We start from the raw sequence: 16,583 nt of genomic DNA on the forward strand, positions 1-16,583 counted from the left end.
TCTTTTGGAGCCATTGTATTGGGGAAACATTGTGGGTTGTGGAGCCATGCACTCACTTATGTGTTCACTAATGACTAGCAACGTTAATGGATTGGGGTAATTCACTATGTTTGGTATGGCTTCTTTGCTTTTGTTGCTTTAATGGTTTATTTGTCTTCATGGCTTCAATGGTTAACATGACTTCATCATATTTACAGGGGAATGGAGGAAATCGTTGTCAAACAATAAAAACAAACCAAAATTGGAGTAACACCTTACATGGGAGCAAGGGGGCAATTTTTTTGGTAGGAAAATTCCTACCACACTGACAGGCCTACTTGTGTTTTTCAACATACTAGTTCCATCATGGAATTTGCTTGCATGCAACTAGTAAGAGCAAAGGGTTTGGCATTTGTTAGTGGTGTGATATTTATTAGGGTTATAGGTTTGGTCTTTGTTAGTGTCGTGGCTTTCATTAAGGGTTTGGCCTTTCTTAGTGTTATGGGTTTGGCTTTTGTTAAGGACTTAGCAATGTGGATTTAGCCTATGTTCACTTCAACATAGTTATTGTAAAACACTACTCAAAATTTATTTCAATTTGGCAACCAGTTGCTAGACCTGGACTTATCCATAACAAAGGTAGCTCCATGCTTTGACATAGATTATTTAGTAGCTCATATTGCTTTCAAAGCCTTATTTTCTTCTTCGCCTTCTTTCATAGATAGATGGATATCCCATTCAACATGCACCCTTAGACAATTCTTATTGCTAAATATCAAAGCTTTTGCCCCCAAAGCTAAATTGAAGTTTCTAATTTTACTTAATTTAGAAACCCTTCATGCACTTCTTCTGATTTATTCCTACCTACTTGTTAATTTTTCTTTAACAAGTTATTTACAAAGTAAATATTGAAAATAAACATCAGTGCATGCTCAACATATTACAGATCAGCAACTAAAAAAAACAAGAACAAACACACCACATGACACCATTATTTTTGGACCAATGTCCCCGGAAAAACCCAATGCGGGAAAATCGGTGTAGCTGTCTAAGGGTTTTCTTATTAAGCAATATCAGAGTACAATCTAGGTGTCGTAACTGGCCTACCCAACAAAGAATTTCCTTAGCAGCTATACCTCATAGTTTGAGAGAAATCTCCTGGCTAAAACCCCGGAAAACCCTTTCAACAGCTCCTCAGCACAAAACTGCTCCTGCAACCCCAATATCTGCCCAATCTGGACAGCGCCAACCCCTCTTGGTCTCACGTTGGCCCTATGTCAACCTTTCTTGGCATGCGTCAGCCCTAGGAGGCCCTGCATTAGCTTTGGGAGCCTTTGTGTCAGCTACGTTGGCCCCTCTACTCCTCTACGCAGCACTTGGTTGCCTCTCTGTGACCCTGTGTGAGCCCTTGCTGACTTTACGTCACCCTCCTTAGCTGTTGCGCTACTCTCCCGGCACAATCTCTGCCTTCTCTGTTCCTCTGTACTCAATGCCCCTTAGTTGCTCTCCTGATCACTGATTCTATCTGTCTTAGTAAACCCCGGTCTAGAGAATAGAATGACTGATCATCTGGTGTGATCTCCAAGTGACCCTCAAGCCTCCTCTTATACTTTTCCTGTTGACGATTCAACGACTGAGATTAAGTCCCTGATCAACGGCTAAGATTAGATCTGGATTGATCCATGTCTTTTGGACCACTCTAACATAAATTCATATCAATACTCATTAATATTTTATTTTCCCTAAGTTTAAACTTAGGGACTTTATTAAAAATATTAATTATTTTAATATCTCCTTGTCTGTTTAGAATTAGCCCAAATCCTTTCTAGGTATTGGAGATCTCATGTGCCCCAACCTTTCCACCAAATTTCGTGGCTAGAGCACATCCGATGCTACCCCAAATCAACAACCAGTTGCTAGACCTGGACTTATCCATAACAAAAGTAGCTCCATGCTTTGACATAGATTATTTAGTAGCTCATATTGCTTTCAAAGCCTTATTATCTTCTTCGCCTTCTGTTAAGTTATGGTATGTTCTATGCTTATAACAGTTTACTTCCTTTTCTTGTTATATTCCACCGATTAGCAATCACATGTACATAAAGTAAAGTGCAGATAGAACATTAAACGATCGACAAAAAACAAGCCAAGACAAGAGACACAAGATGTGGCGGCTAGCCAGGGACAAACCCCACAATGTGTGGGGAAACCCTTTGATCAAATCTTCTTTTATCTTCAATAATTCAGCAGAGAGAAATAGTACAATAAATCTGATTCATATCAGCAGTAGCAAACCCTAGATCAGCAGCATCAGCATTAGCGGCTTCATTATCAAACTAGGGCAGACCATATCTCACAAACCGACCGTCGGATTGACTTCATTCCACCACCAAAAGTTTCGGCTTCCAGAGGAGGTTCAGATGAACCTACAGCGCAGTTCAGATGAGGAGATCTTCTAGGCCACGCAAGTCAATCTTTACTTCTGCAGTTGCAGCTTCAGTTTCAGCAGTTTCCGGCTTCAAACTAGGGCAGTCGATATCTTGCAAACCGTTCGTCGGATTGACTTCATTCCACCACCAAAAGTTGCGGCTTTTAGAGGAGGTTCAGATGAACCTACAACACAATTCAGATGAGGAGATCTTCTAGGCCACGCAAGTCAATCTTTACTTCTGCAGTTACAGCTTCAAATTCAACAGCTTCCGGCTTCACATGTGTGAGAGAGAGACCCATTTCAGCGCAGTAGAGAAGAGACTCATTTCTGCGCAGTAGAGAGAGAGAGAGATGTGATGAGATGAGTGAGTTCAAATGAGGAAAAGTCTTCTTATATTTATACACAACGTTGGTGGGTGAATAGATGCGACTGTTGGGCTTTTGAGACTACATGAGTTGTAGGTCGGCTTGATAATAATTCCATAATCAAAATAAATTCATATCTCCATGAATACTTATCGGAATCGGATGATCTTTATATCAATCCTACACCTCTCGACGAGAGGAATCTAACAAAAATATTATCAGCCATGAATAAGATGACCCACATGAAGTTTTGCCCTGGTTTCCAATTTTAACACTCCCTCTCAACCATGGAGAACTTCATCTGCAATCTGTCTATCAGTCGTTACTATTCATCCATCAAATGCACTGCCCTATATAGTCTGACCCTTGCCCTGCTCTGCTCAATTCTGCCTATTCTGCTTTGTCTTGTTCTGCCCTGCACTGATATGTACTGTTTTGCTCTGCTCTTGCATTGTTCTGTTCTGCTCTGCTTTTGTCTGAATTATGAAGAAGAAGAAATGATCGAGGATGTATCGTACTAACTCAAAAGTCAGTCTCAGAGTATGTACCACTGGTCCCAGACCAGTCTCAACCAACCCAAAGTCAGCGTCATAGTGAGTACAACTCCAATGGTCCCAGACCAATATCATCCTCCACTGACTCAAAGTCAGTCTTAGAGTGCGTACTACTGGTCCCAGACCATTCGCAGCCGACCCGAAGTCAGCTTCATAGTAAGTACCACTCCTACCATTGGTCCCAGACCAGTATCGCAGTCTTAGAGAGTGTACCACTGGTTCCAGACCAGTCTCAACCGACCCGAAGTCAGCGTCATAGTATGTACCACTCTCACTGGTCCCAGACCAGTACTGCAGTGACACGAAGTCAGTCTTGGAGTATGTACCACTGGTCCCAGACCAGTCTCAACCGACCCGAAGTCAGCGTCATAGTATGTTACAACTCCTACCACTGGTCCCAGACCAGTATCGCAGTCTCAGAGAGTGTACCACTGGTCCCAGACCAGTCTCAACCGACCCGAAGTCAGCGTCATAGTATGTACCACTCTCACTAGTCCCAGACCAGTACTGCACTGACACGAAGTCAGTCTCGGAGTATGTACCACTGGTCCCAGACCAATATCAACCGACCCGAAGTCAGCGTCGTAGTATGGTACAAATCCTACCACTGGTCCCAGACCAGTATCATTGATCCCACATCAATGGAGGTCATCCTAGCGTAGGGAGTACGGTAGATACAACGATGCGTCCATCGGTACTGCTATGGTCCCTAACTTCATTTCCCTGCTCATTGATCAGATGAGAGGTACTTCCCATGAGTCCCAGACTGCATGGGTAGGATGCCTCGACAGGAGAACTAATCAATCATGTCCTCACAGGAGAACACATCAATCTTGCTACAATCGCCGTGGAGAACACATCAATCTAGGCTGCCATGGAGAACACATCAATCCAGGCCTCACAGGAGAACTAATCATCCTGCTACACAGGAGATCGAATCATCCTGTTCCACAAGAGAGCGAATCATCTTGTCCCACAAGAGAGCGAATCATCTTGTTCCAGTGTGCACCACCAGGGGAGGGTGAGTCACCCTGTGGTCATATGTTGCTCCAGTAGGAACCGCAAGCCCTCAGAGCTCCCAGAGCTCAATGTATGCAACATGCAGGACCCTTGTACAAGGGTTTCTTGCCGACTCCAAGTCGTTTGGGAAAATCACAGATTAGATCTTTCCTCAGGGCTTTGACAAGGTGTATCAACCTGTACATCATCTTAATGTGATGGAGCTTCCTTGCTCATCGACTTACCATATCCCAGATGATGTCTATCTACTGGAGCAATTGACGAATACGAGATTCCTCAATAATCGAATCCCACCTCTGGTTGTTACAGAGAATCACAGTGGTATCCAATGTAAATCCAAACAGCTCACTGAAGAGCTTTCGCAACCAGACTGCCTCACACGAGGTTATGCTAGCAATAATATGTCCTGCTTCGGTGGTGCTCAAAGCCACTGACTTCTGCTTCCTACTCATCCAGGATATCGAAGCAGATCCCAAGGTGAAACAGTACCCGGAAGTGCTCTTACGGTCCACCACACTACCTGCCCAATCAACATCAGTATATCCAAGTAGTCTCACATCTCCGACAGTGTATCTTAATCTATGAGAGATTGTGTCCTGAAGACATCTCAGAAGATTCCTCACATCAATCCAGTGAGGTTAAACCAAATATGAGCTCACAATGCTAACTGCAAAAGTGTGTTCGGACGGAGGTTCACCAAGAACATCAATGCGAATGAGTTTTTGAAACTCAGAGGCATTTCCCAAGTCTGGTCCGACATCACTACCGTATAACATCTAAAAGTTAAGATCCTCGAGATAGTCATAGACTTGCAGTCCATCATACCGAATCTTTCCAATATATTTACCACATATTTTCCTTGAGATAGGAAAATTTCCCTTGGCTTCTGCCACACTTCAAGTCCTTGGTCCTTCATTTCAAATTCAGAAGCCATCTCCCTCTTACATTTGTGAATGAGAGGGTTTGCACCTGTTAGAAAGAGGTCATCCACATACAACACCAGTATGAGAGGCTTGTCATCTTCAACCTTAAAGTAAAGGTTAGGATCAGCTTCACTCCTAGTGAATCCCAGCGTCATCAAGTAGCTATTGATCCTCTCATACCATGCTCGGGGTGCTTGCTTCAGCGCATAGAGAGCCTTCTTCAACCTGCATACATGAGATTTTCAATCATAAATCTCAATCCTTCAGGTTGCTCCACATAGACCTCTTCTTTGATAGAACCATGCAAGAACGCGGTCTTAACATCCATCTGATGTAGGTTCCATCCTTGTGAAGCCACAAGGGCTATGATCAAGATGATGGTCGTATATCTGGCAACAGGTGCAAATATCATAGTCTATACCTCCCTTCTGGGATAAACCACGAGCAACAAAATGAACCTTATACTTTTCCATACTTCCATTTACTGCATGCTTTATCTTGTAAAGCCATTTTGAAGTAACAATTGTCTTGTCCAGGGTCTGGGAACTACTTCCCAGACATCATTCTCCATAATAGACTCATGTTCTATGGTCATAGCATCCTTCCATAGTTAATGCTTGATGACATCTGAGAATGATGAAGGTTCATTTTGTATGATCGTGCTCATGATGGTCAAGTATCCCTGATACCTGTTAAGTTTCTTACTTTGATGGAAGGTTCCTCAGGGTGCAGCATGTCCTTCAGCATCATCAAGTATCCCGTTAAGCCATGAAGGCCTCTTCCTAGAAGAGGAAGGCTCATGTGGATGAGGATCAATCGGATCCATGGGTTCTTCTACATCAGGCATTGATTCATCATCCTTTTCTTTCGGTTCCTTGGTGTCAGCTTCTTGAGAGCTACTCAAAGTCAGCACATTGTCCACCTTGCTAAGAGCCATATCTTTGTCAAAGGTGACATCATGACTAATCACGACTTCCCTTTGACCGGTGGTGAACATTTCTTCAGGAGTTTAGGAACCCAATGCTTGATGAGGGCATCGATTTTGTACATATACGGCGGTGATTGTAGTTTCAACCCATAGAAACTTTGGAAGTCTTTGATCATGTAGCATGGCCCGGACAACTTCCATCATCGTGTGGTTCTTCCTTCCCACCACACCATTCTGCTCAGGAGTATGTGGTGTAGTAGTCTCCCTCTTAATGCCAACCTCAGGTATGCCTGAGTAAATCAATTGTAATATATCGGAGGTCTTGCTTTGGCTTGAGGGGAATGGTCCTCCTTTGAGCTTTCCTTTGGCACATCCCGGACATACACCTTCTTTGGAATTCGGGCATCCCTGTTACCATTTGTCTTACATCGGGTAGAGCTTTGTAATGAAGGTGGGCAAACCTCCGATGCCAAAGTTCGGACTAAAGAGTTGTGTCACAAGACATGACACCTAGCGGACTTCCATCGACCTGATATAATGAATCAACACTAAACCCAAGAGTAAAGGCATCTTTAACATTATTTTTCCATATACATACCTTGCCATTGCTGAAGGTTACCTTGTAGCCTCTGTCTTCCATTGCCAAGATGGACACTAGGTTCCTTTTGAGGTCAGGTGCATTTAATACATCCTAGAATTTCTAGCCTTCTTGAATGCTTGTCCTCTTCCTTAATTCCCAGCTCTCCTCTTACCTTTGCTGTTGAATTTGTCATTCCTTTGATTGCCATCAGAGGGATTTTGAGTTGCACCACTGCATACTGTACCATGCATCTCTAATCATGATTATCATCATGTTGCCCATGTCCATGATTTTATCCATCATAATGCTACTCAAACTAGTGTGCATCATCATCATGCTATCCTATATGTCCATGATCTCATGTTGCCCTTTATGTCCATGATCTCATTCATCATGATGCTCATGATCTCATACATAGTGACTTGCTTTATCGCAAATGTAACATCGTCATTTTCTTCTAGCCTTAGGTCCAGCCTTTCCTTTTGATTTAGTCCCGGAATTATTTCTTTTCTTTGCATGAGAAGAAAAGGCAGCAGGAGGACCTTTAGGCATGGGCATTTCCTGCACTTCTTCCCTTGTTTCTTCTTGAATGCATCTAGCCATTAATTCCTCGAAACCAAGAATTACATTATAGTTCAAAAGAGTAGTCCTGAACACATACCATTCAAATGGCAATCCTCCAAGAGTTGTGAGTGCCATTTCTCTGTTAGTAATAGTTTCCCCAATAGATAGGAGATCGTTCTTGATCTCGGTGATTCTTAAGAAGTATGCTTGCATACTTTCATCTTTACCCTTCTTGATTTCCCTTAGCTTATTTCTAAGAAACAAAACTTGATTTGCATCATTAACTTTAAATAAACTCACCAGTCTATCGTAGATTTCCTTGGAGGTGTCTAGATCAGAGATGTAGGCCACCAAGCGCTTGTCGATAGAGTCCCGGATGATCTTTTTCGCTTTAATTTCTCCGCTCTTCCATTTGTTCCTGGCAGCAGGAGGTGCATTTGATGGAGGCTCAACAATATTGCCTCTTACGTGACCCAACACTCCTTGATCCTCTAGGGTTAGATCGATAGACATCTTCCATCCGTGATAGTCAGCTTTCTCATGGAGCTTGTCTTCGGCAGGGAAGAGTGTTGAGGACCCCATAGTTCTTTTAGAATAGCCTTGCCAATCTTCTCTTCAATGATTGCTCTTGCTCTTGCTCGGGCTTTGTCTTCACCTCAGCTCCGATACCATGTTAAGTTATGGTATGTTCTATGCTTATAACAGTTTACTTCTTTTTCTTATTATATTCCACCGATTAGCAATCACATGTACATAAAGTAAAGTGCAGATAGAACATTAAATGATCGACAGAAAACAAGCCAAGACAAGAGACATAAGATGTGGCGGCTAGCCAGGGACAAACCCCACAATGTGTGGGGAAACCCTTTGATCAAATATTCTTTTATCTTCAATAATTCAGCAGAGAGAAATAGTACAATAAATCTGATTCATATCAGCAATAGCAAACCCTAGATCAGCAGCATCAGCATTAGCGGCTTCATTATCAAACTAGGGCAGACCATATCTCACAGACCGACCGTCGGATTGACTCCATTCCACCACCAAAAGTTTGGGCTTCCAGAGGAGGTTCAGATGAACCTACAGCGCAGTTCAGATGAGGAGATCTTCTAGGCCACGCAAGTCAATCTTTACTTCTGCAGTTGCAGCTTCAGTTTCAGCAGTTTCCGGCTTCAAACTAGGGCAGTCGATATCTTGCAAACTGTTCGTCGGATTGACTTCATTCCACCACCAAAAGTTGCGGCTTTTAGAGGAGCTTCAGATGAACCTATAACGCAGTTCAGATGAGGAGATCTTCTAGGCCACGCAAGTCAATCTTTAATTTTGCAGTTACAGCTTCAAATTCAACAGCTTCCGGCTTCACATGTGTGAGAGAGAGACCCATTTCAGCGCAGTAGAGAAGAGACTCATTTCTGCGCAGTAGAGAAGAGACTCATTTCTGCGCAGTAGAGAAAGAGAGAGATGTGATGAGATGAGTGAGTTGAAATGAGGAAAAGTCTTCTTATATTTATACACAACGTTGGTGGGTGAATAGATGCGAATGTTGGGCTTCTGAGCCTACATGAGTTGTAGGTCGACTTGATAATAATTCCATAATCAAAATAAAGTCATATCTAAACGAATACTTATCGGAATCGGATGATCTTTATATCAATCCTACACCTCTCAATGAGAGGAATCTAATAAAAATATTATCAGCCATGAATAAGATGACCCACATGAAGTTTTGCCCTGGTTGCCAATTTTAACACCTTCTTTCATAGATAGATGGATATCCCATTCAACATGCACACTTAGACAATTCTTATTGCTAAATATCAAAGCTCTTTCCCCCAAATCTAGGCCACACGCAAAGCCCAATGCGAGGGCCATTGTTTTGGCTGCTAATTTGAATGCATTGTTGCCTATAGCATTATGACTTTGCCTACTAGGACATTATTTTAGTTCCTAATATGGAATGCCTTGGTTATAAGATTGCAATGAATATAGATTTATCCATCCCAAAATTTTGATGCTAAAATAACAAAGGGTATCAATGTATGTATTAATAGGTATTGTTTTGGTTAAAGTGTCTAGTATTAGCCAATTGTTCTATTTACTTTTAAAAACTAGAATTGAGCTTGCAGAGTACCCGTTTGATTTATTATGATGTGGTTGTTTGGATGTCATTCCCTTGTGAATTAAATACCAATATAATAGTATTCTAAAAGTCCTAACATAGGTTGTTTAGTAGCTCACTCTACATTCAAAGGCTCATTTTCCTCCTTCTCTTGTTGTGTATATGTCTCCCATTCTATTCCCCATTATTCAATCCATCATTGTTATAATTTTACAACAAAGAGCTCTTTCACCCAAATCCTACTAGTTTATAGAGTTCAAAGTTGAAAGTTTGGTTCCTAATATTAAAACATTATTGCATGTGGCATTCTTTAAAGTGCCATGAACCTACTTGTAGATAATGTGCATTCATCGTAGGGATTACATTGTCCCTAACATGTGACTGGTCATGTTCATGGAATCTTCCATTCTGCTTTTGCTAAAACTTCCTTGGAATGTCTTTGATAAACCTAGAAATAACTTGAATAGGCTGTCAAAGAACAATGTGTTTGCAAATAAGAGCCATGGTCTGTATTTATTGAGCGTAAATGGGTGGTTCAAGGATAATAAAAAGTTTTTTGTTTGGGTATGTTTAAGTTCATTATTTTATCGGTGTTGTTTGAGTATATATAATGAGTTGTGTTTTTTGTCATTATTTATTGTATGGAAATGTTGCAATTATATAATCGTTGGCTAATGTAACTAATTGTTTGGTGTATGAGTAATGAAGTAACTCTTCAAGGTGATTTAGTTGGTAAGGATCTTACTATTATGAATATAATATATGGAAACAATAGAAATAATATGGATAAATAATAATCATAATAGTAATTAATTAAATAATAATTAGTTAGTGAAGAGGCGTGTCTTAAAGGACATGGTTGTCCATGAAGGGGCACTTGCCTAGGCATATAAGTGGGACCCCATTTGTAACAATCACATCTCATATCAATTCTCTTATATATATATATATATATATATATATATATATATATATATATATATATATATATATATATATGAAACCTTTCGAAGAAAAAAGCAAAAATAAATAAATAAATATTATAGTGAAAATGCCACGATCACTTGTTTGAAGCAGCAAAATCATATGGTCATGAGCTCTGATACCAAATGTTATGAACCTTACATCTTAAAATGATAAAGAACCAATAATTGCAATCCTCTTCAAGGGGGGAACCTCCTTTTACAATGAATACATTGTATAAGATAATATTTGATGATTCTAAGACTAGGTGTCCTTAATATACGTATAGGAGACAAAGGGTATAATTATAATAAAATGGGACCAAAAGAGGTTCTTGCCTACATAACAATATAACAATAGAAATCCAATCACTCAATATATAGGGCTTAATAAGGGGTTTTAGGATTAACATGGGCTTATATAGAGCTTGACATTGAATAAAAAACTTGCCTCCACCACTTGGGAACTTATATAGACCACTTCCTCATTATTTTTTGGACATAAACTTATGCTATGCCATCATAACTTTGGGTTACATTCATAAAGTGACTCTATGAATGCTATATTATAATTTCCATGGCTTAGGAACCATGTCATGTTCCACCCACTTACCTTTCTTTCTTATGGAATCTTAGCCTCCCATACTCTTTTTATTTGTTTGTTTACAACTATGGTGTCCTAGCCTCCCATACTCTTTTCATTTGTCGGGCAACAACTATGGTGTATTTTATTAACATGGGTATGATTACATGTTATAACATTAGACTCATTCATCTTTCGCACATAGGATTTTTGACAATAATCACATAAGCACTCTAGCCTTAAAACATATAGACATAGGAATGAAATCCCCAAAACAATATATACATATGGGCATACAATCCCAATAGAACCTGCCTCGCCAACCTAATAGAAATATGTAGAATTTCCTGCAAATTCTCTACAAATCTACCTCTGAGATCTATGTAGAAAATCTGACTGTAGATTAATCCGATTATGCAATGTACTAAAGCAAAATACTTAATCTACTTCTATAGTCAAACTTGCGGAAGCTTAATCGATTTTGAGCAAGATCAAACATAACACATATAACAGAGAAGAAGAATCAATACACATGAAATACAAAAGAATACTTTGGGGAAAGCCTCAGCTAAAAACCCCACTATCTATATTATCATACAAGTGGAAATATTTCGGGATTACACAAAGCTTTAGCTCACAAGCTATCCAGCTCTCAGTACAATCCCTCACTGCTGCTCATAGACAAAATAGACAACACATATGCCTTCCTTCAGTCCTCCAAGCCTCCTATTTCCTTGTGCAGTTTCTCCTGGGTCCTCCAGCTGCCACCTGTGTGTTTCTCACCTCACACACTGCTCTGACCTCTGAAATAACTGCGCAATCCTGAAGGAGTTAATTCCTTCTGCATGGATGAGTTTCCTTTATAGGAAAATTCCTCCAACTGATAGTACAATGTCCATGTCTTTAATCTCAACTGGGTCTCTGTCTGAACTGACATGCATGAGTTATTTATGAGAGAATATTCAGTTATCTAGAGAACACTAGTTGCATGCATGCATGCATTAACTGACTGAACTCACAATCAGTTCCACAAACTGTTTGGAACTAATCTAACTGGACTTAACTCAGTTAACTGAGCTAACTAATTACAACTCAAATACAACTCATCCTTATCTCCTTAATTAAGGGATAACTTCCTCAATCAAAGGGATAACTGTTGCATGTCTTCACAAAGACTTCATGTTTGATTTTCTCCAACTAATTAACTCAAGATGAATTAATTAATTATTTTTCAAACAACTAGTGAGACTAAATTCGAATTTTAATTCTCAATTTTGATTCAAGGACAAATCAAAATTGGAATATATCTCGAAATTCTATTTATAGCAATGTTATTTTTAGCATTTATATTTTTTGCTATTTCTAACAAAGTTGGAGTATATCCTGAAATGCTATTTATAGCAATGCTTTTTATCATTTCTATTTTTAGCATTTCTTATTGTTATTTTCAACACTCCCTCTCAACAAGAAAGGCATTCAACCCGAACCCGATCCTGAACCTTTGGAATGTTCTGCATGCAACACTTCTCTCAAGTGTTGTTATGCTCTTAACCTGCAAGATGATACCAGAATACCAAATATGCGAAGAGATATACCCAGAACATAGAATAGTGAGAAACAACAGCAAGTATTTTATTATTCAGAAAGCAATGTTCACTTGCCTCTTTGAGGGGGCAACCTCCAATAGAGCAGAGCTCGATTACAAAATAAGACACGATGCTCCTCGCAGGGAGTCTCTATCCTTTATATATGACTCATACATGCAATACCATGGTTCTTATTAATACCATCTATCTAATACCATGGCCCATAACTAACTGTGGTCCCGTCATTAAATGCGGGTTAACCACTTACAATTATTAATATGGGCTTTATTGACTCTTTACTTAACTATAACTATGACTCAATCCTACTACATAAATAAGGGGGTTAGGGTGGGACCCTAACATGCCCTCCCCCTTAAGAATAGCCTTGTCCTCAAGGCTGAAGCTGCGGAAACTGCTGAAGAATAGTGGCTAGTTCCCAGGTTGCATCTTCCGGAGAGGTGTCTTTCCACTTGACGAGGACTTCCTTGATCATGTGGCCACGCAGGTGCCATTCTCGTGTGTCTAGGACCTGTTCAGGTTGGAGCCAGATTGACCCTTCTTCATCCAATTCAGGTAGACTGGTTTGAATTCTGCAATTGTTCCCAATCACTTTCTTGAGGCATGAGACATGGAAAACTAGATGGATTTTTGCAGTGGGTGCAAAGCTAGCTTGTAGGCTAGTTCTCCAATGCGCTGAAGTATTTGATACAGTCCGTAGAATTTTGGAGATAGTTTCTGACAACCCTTATCTTTGAGTGATGTTTTCTTATATGGTTGCAACCTCAAAAATACCTGATCCCCTTCTTGAAATTGGTGCTCTGAGCAATGCTGATCTACTTGTTACTTCATGCGGTTTTGAGCTTGATGAAGATTCTCTCTAAGATGGGTGAGCATGGTTGTGTGGTTTTGTAGGAGTTGATCCACTGCTTGTACCTTTGAGCACCCCTTGATATAAGAAGTAGGGGAAGGAGGGAGTTGACTATAAACTGCTTCATAGGGAGTCACTTTGGTGGTGGCATGATAGTTGGTGTTATACCACCATTCAGCTAGAGGTAACCATTGTACCCAAAGGTGTTGCTTCTCTGAAGTGAAACACCTAAGATAGGTTTCCAGACATTTGTTGATTGCTTCAGTTTGACCATCCGTTTGTGGATGATAGGAAGTACTGAGTTTTAGTTGGGTACCTTGAAGCCTGAAGATTTCTTGCCAAAAATTGCTGGTGAAGATCGAGTCACGATCAGACACAATAGAAGTGGGCATGCCATGCAATTTGAAGATTTGATCCATGAAAGATTGAGCGACCAAAGTCGGTGTAAAAAGGTGGGGTAGGGCGCAAAAATGAGCATACTTAGAAAGTCGATCCACAACCACCATGATGACTGACTTGTTTCCTGACTTTGGAAGACTTGTAATGAAATCCATAGAAACCTCCGTCCATATTGATGCCGGAATGGGCAATGGTTGTAATGTGCATGGTGCTTTAACTGTCTCCCCTTTGTGGCACTGACAGACATCGCATTCAGCTACAAAAGTAAGGATGTCCTTTTTCATGCCTGTCCAAAAAAATGATCTTTTAGTGCGAGCATACGTCTTCTGAAAGCCTGAATGTCCTGCAGTGGGGGATGAGTGCAATTCCGCCAAAATGCAGCTTTTAAGGGTGGATGTTGGTGATATTACGACTCTGTCCTTGTAGCGAAGAATCTCATCCCGCCACAAGTAGCCCTTGATGGAATTTGGATCCACCTGCAATTGAGTAATGAGTTGGGAGAGCCAGGGATGTGAAAACCATTCCCTGCGAGCCTCTTCAATCCCTTTTGGAATGGGAAGGGAAATTGCGAGCAGGGTACTTTCCTCCACAAATTGGCGAGATAATGCATCTGCTACAATATTTCCACACCCTTTCTTGTAAATGATCTCATAATCATATCCCAGCATTTTGGCGAGCCATTTATTTTGTTGTGGGGATGATAGGCGTTGCTCCAAAAAATATTTAGGATTGTGATGGTCTGTGCGGATTTGGAAACGTCACCACAATAAGTAAGGACGCTAGGTATCTACTGCATGTAAGATGGCCATCATTTCCTTCTCATAGATAGATTGTCCCAGATTCTTCCCACTTAGTTGCTGGCTTGTGAAGGCCAAGGGTCGATCGTCCTGAATTAAGACCACCCCAATACCCGTACCTGAAGCATCACATTCAATGACAAAAGATTTGGTGAAGTCGGGTAGTGCTAAGACTGGAGTGGAACACATGGCATTTTTGAGAGCTATAAATGCTTGTTGTGCTTCATCATTCCAGAAGAATGAATTTTTCTTGAGGAGTTGAGTGAGGGGCTTCGCAATGCAACCATAATTGTGGACAAATTTGCGATAGTAGCTGGTGAGACCCAAAAATCCTCTCAGGCTCTTCAAGGTCTTAGGTTGAAGCCAATCCTGCATTGCCTAGATCTTTTTGGGGTCCACCTTGACACCTTCACGCCTCACAATTTGGCCCAAATACTCAACTTCTTCCATGCCAAAAGAACACTTGGACATCTTAACAAATAATTTATGCTTACGGAGCAATTGCAAGAGCAGATCTACATGCTGAAGATGTGCAACCCAAGTGCAACTGTAGATGAGGATGTCATCAAAGAAAATAAGGACAAATTTCCTCATATATGGTTTGAGAAGGTGGTTCATAAGGCTCTAAAAAGTAGATGGGGCATTACAAATACCGAATGGCATGACCAGGAACTCATAATGGCCTTCATGAGTTCGGAAAGCAGTCTTTGGAATGTCGACTTCCTTCATTCGAATTTGGTGGTAGCCTGCGCGAAGATCCAGCTTAGTGAAGAATTGAGCCCCATTGAGTTCATCCAGCAAATCATCAACAACCGGGATGGGAAATTTATCTTTGACTGTCAACTTATTGAGGGCCATGAAGTCTGGACACATACGCCATTCCCCATCTTTCTTGAGCACCATTACCACTGGTGATGAATAAGGACTAATGCTGGGACGAATGACGCCTGCTTCCAAAAGTTCCTTGATTATTTTTTCTATTTCGTTCTTTTGGGTGAATGGATATCTGTATGGGTGCACATTTGGTGGTTGGGCCCCTGGGACTAGGGTGATGCTATGATCATGTTCCCCTCTCGAGGGTGGAAGCTCATGAGGCTTGTCAAAGACTGGCATATGGTTAGTTAAAATATGTTGCATCTCAGGATGAATAGGTAGAGAATTGGGTTCGACAGCCTGGATGGCATTAAATTGAGCTATAACTCCATGATGGCCCTTTTTTAACAATTTTTCCATCTTATGTGAGCTGGTGATAGAGGGAGCTCCCGCCTGGATTCCGCGGAGGGTATGTGTGGAGTTGTTCTGCTTAAATCTCATATATAACTCCTAGAAATCCATTATGATTGTCCCAAGTGTGCGAAGCCATTCAGCACTAAGGACAATGTCGCACCCTCCCATGTGTATGGAAAACATGTGGGTCTTCAACTCATAATCCCCCATTTGAAGTTTGACATTTTCACAGCGGCCTTCACATTTCATTGTTCCCCCATCCGCAATTTGGAGTTGGAAGTTAGAAACTGCTCGTACAAAACAATGCACTGCTTCCGTGACTTTTTGATGGATAAAATTATGTGTACTTCCACTATCAATCAAGACTACTACTGGACAATGCTTAATAAAACCTCTGATTTTGAGAGTTTGAGGTGAAGAATCCCTGCCAAAGCATGCAGTGAAATAATTGGTTCGTCAGGGAAATTGTCCTTCTGGTTGTCCTCTTCTGCCTCCTTAGGTTCCTCAAGTGGTGGGGCTTCCTCTAATGAGCTGTAATCAATGGCATCAATTTAAAAGAATTTGGGCTCCTTGCATTTATGACCTGGGGAGTATTTTTCATCACAGTAGTAACATAATCCCTGCTTTCTTCTTTCTACCATTTCTGTAGGTGACACCTTTTGAACCTTGTGTGTTTGAGTTGTGTTGTGAGCCTGTGG

This window comes from Pinus tabuliformis, chromosome 1_1, assembly GCF_031772625.1.
Source record: "Pinus tabuliformis cultivar Carrire ecotype Pingquan chromosome 1_1, CPIR1, whole genome shotgun sequence".
NCBI lineage: Eukaryota > Viridiplantae > Streptophyta > Pinopsida > Pinales > Pinaceae > Pinus > Pinus tabuliformis.